The sequence below is a fragment of the Drosophila serrata genome, unplaced genomic scaffold (genome assembly GCF_035046125.1).
Source record: "Drosophila serrata isolate PLE 108 unplaced genomic scaffold, ASM3504612v1 contig_224, whole genome shotgun sequence".
NCBI lineage: Eukaryota > Metazoa > Arthropoda > Insecta > Diptera > Drosophilidae > Drosophila > Drosophila serrata.
The window spans coordinates 162,596-165,794 of NW_028257122.1; the positions used below are offsets into that span (position 1 = coordinate 162,596).

At 37.6% G+C, this 3,199-nt stretch overlaps 1 long non-coding RNA gene across 1 annotated transcript; it reads left to right on the forward strand.

Moving 5' to 3' along the window:
- Window positions 1-529: 529 nt before the first annotated feature.
- On the forward strand, window positions 530-2,944 carry LOC147644183 (uncharacterized). The gene is made up of 2 exons (XR_015270966.1): window positions 530-1,531; window positions 1,592-2,944. It is a non-coding gene; the product is annotated as an uncharacterized LOC147644183 (long non-coding RNA).
- Window positions 2,945-3,199: the final 255 nt, after the last annotated feature.

Genomic DNA, 3,199 nt, shown 5'->3' on the forward strand with positions numbered 1-3,199 from the left:
ATTTTGTGTCAAGTTGTATGGAAATGGGACTATTTTATCATATAGCTCACTTAGGAACAATCGAGAAATTAGTACAATAAAAAATGAAAACTTTTCCAGTTTTCAACAGATTTTTATCAAATTTAAGACATAGCCATTTTATATCACTTTACAATTTTGTTTTAAATCTTATGAAAATCAGACTACTATATCATATAACTCCCATAAGAAGGACCGATAAATTAATACAATTAACATTTATAGCTTTTTCAGTTTTCAGCAGATTTCCATCATATCTATACTATTATATAAAGAGGTAATGTAAGTTTGTTTGTATGAATTGAATAGGCTCCGAAAGTACTTGGCAGATTTGAAAAATTCTTTCACTGTTGGAAAGCTACATCATTCCTGAGTGTCATAGGCTATATTTCATTAAAAAAAAAATAGGCATCCTTACTAAAATTAAGATAACGTAATACAAGGTGTTAAAAAAAAAAAACAAAAAACTACCTTACATCTACCGCCCTCTACAGGCAGCCAAACATATTGAAATAAGGAATTGGAGATAAAAATTTTATTTTTTTGTTCAGGTTCAGTAAGAAACGAAGTCCTGCCACCCAAGAAGTAGAGTTTGGGTCGTCGTAGGCGTAATACAGAAGCAAAAAGACGTAAGATTACGAATATAACTGACGAAGAACGGGCCTCCATCCGAGAGACTGAGCGGCTGAGAGCAATGCAGATGCACAAAGAAGAATCAGCAGAAAGACGAGCAGATAGGCTTGAGAGAAAACGATTAAGAGTTAGACAGTCGCGTTCTGCAGCAATTTGATTCACTCTCAAAATAATGAACGCGACAGGGCAAGGGTAGCTGAAGCGCGTTTACAGCTTGCAGAAGATCAGATATAATCCAACTATTGATTACAGCTCGAATCGAATGTCGTTATTGGCCGGCTGCATCAGGTCTGCATATACTGTCACGCCTCTTAGATTGAATCAGACGAAACTTCGGTCCGAGGAATATATCCATTTGCGGGATGCTGTGATGAATGCTGAAACTCTTTTGAAGGATGGCAAAACTGCTCATTCTACTTTTAAACTTCCACTATCCGTCAATCTTGAACAACAATCTACATGTTCAATACGCAAAAATGGACCTATTGGTAAATTACTAAAAGACGCCTCATTGATTATGTGGGACGAATGCACGATGAGCCATAGAGCACATATAGAGGCCGTGAACAGAACCTTACAGGATCTAAGGAACTCCTCTGCAGTCATGGGCGAGATTACTTTTGTATTTGCTGGAGATTTTCGACAGACTCTCCCCGTTATTAACAGAGGCACGCGAGCAGATATCATCGTAATACAGAAGCAAAAAGACGTAAGATTACGAATATAACTGACGAAGAACGGGCCTCCATCCGAGAGACTGAGCGGCTGAGAGCAATGCAGATGTACAAGGAAGAATCAGCAGAAAGACGAGCAGATAGGCTTGCGAGAAAACGATTAAGATCGATTTGATTCACTCTCAAAATAACGCGACAGGGCAAGGGTAGCTGAAGCGCGTTTACAGCTTGCAGAAGATCAGATATAATCCAACTATTGATTACAGCTCGAATCGAATGTCGTTATTGGCCGGATGCATCAGGTCTGCCTCTTAGATTGAATCAGACGAAATTTCGGTCCGAGGAATATATCCATTTGCGGGATGCTGTGATGAATGCTGCAACTCTTTTGAAGGATGGCAAAACTGCTCATTCTACTTTTAAACTTCCACTATTCGTCAATCTTGAACAACAATCTACATGTTCAATACGCAAAAATGGACCTATTGGTAAATTACTACAAGAGGCATCATTGATTATGTGGGACGAATGCACGATGAGCCATAGAGCACATATAGAGGCCGTGAACAGAACCTTACAGGATCTAAGGAACTCCTCTGCAGTCATGGGCGGGATTACTTTTGTATTTGCTGGAGATTTTCGACAGACTCTCCCCGTTATTAACAGAGGCACGCGAGCAGATATCATCAAGGCATGCTTGAAATCGTCTCCCATATGGACTACGATTGAAACGTTAAAATTAAGGACAAATATGAGAGCTCATCTTCATGGAATCACTGATAGCGATTTCCCACAGCAACTGCTAAAACTTGGGGAAGGAATTTTTCCAACTCCAAATTTAAGCGGTCATTGTGACATTCTTCTGGATGAGTCTCTAGGCCAAATACTCCATAATTTGGAAAATTTAATAGATTCTGTATACCCTGATATTGAGAATTTGCACGAAAGAGACGTCCATTGGCTGTGTTCTCGGGCTATAGTATCACCTAAGAATGATACTGTCAATGAAATAAATAATCTGATTGTTCAAAAAGTCCCCGGCCAAACAAAAACATACAAATCGATCGACACTGTAACGAATATTGAAGATGCAGTCCATTATCCACAGGAATTTTTAAATTCGTTGAACCCTTCTGGACTGCCACCCCATGAATTGACGTTAAAAATCGGAATCCCAATCATGCTTTTAAGAAATTTAAACCCTCCAAGCATGTGTAATGGGAGGAGGCTGCTTATTAAGGAGTTAAAGGACAATTTAATTGTAGCAACTATTATCACTGGCCCAGCAAGTGGTCAACTAGCTCATATACCGAGGATACCGATGATCCCAACTGATCTGCCAATCCCATTTAAACGGCTTCAATTTCCGGTAAAAACATCTTTCGCATTAACAATTAACAAGTCCCAAGGCCAAACCTTCGAATTAGTAGGGATCGATCTGCGAAATAAATGTTTTACTCATGGTCAACTGTATGTTGGTCTATCGCGAGTCGGAGCCCCTGAAAATCAATTTATTTTGCTGCCACAAAATAAAACAACATCAAATATTGTTTACAGAGAAGCACTAACTAAATAAATGTAATGAACTCAATAATTAAAAAAAAAAAAATAAAATAAAATAGATCATATTATTATTATTATTAGGAATGTGTTAAAATTGACTAATCTAAATGTAATGTTTAATTCCCATGCGAAGCAGGGACGGGCCGGCTAGTTTGAGATATACGCCATTTTATAAATTACTTTAACAATTTTGTTTAAAATCATTATGAATATCAGACTATTACTATATCATATTAACTCCCACAATTAAAAATAATAAGTCTTTTTAACAGATTTTCAACAGATTTTCATCAACTTTGAGATAAAGCCAT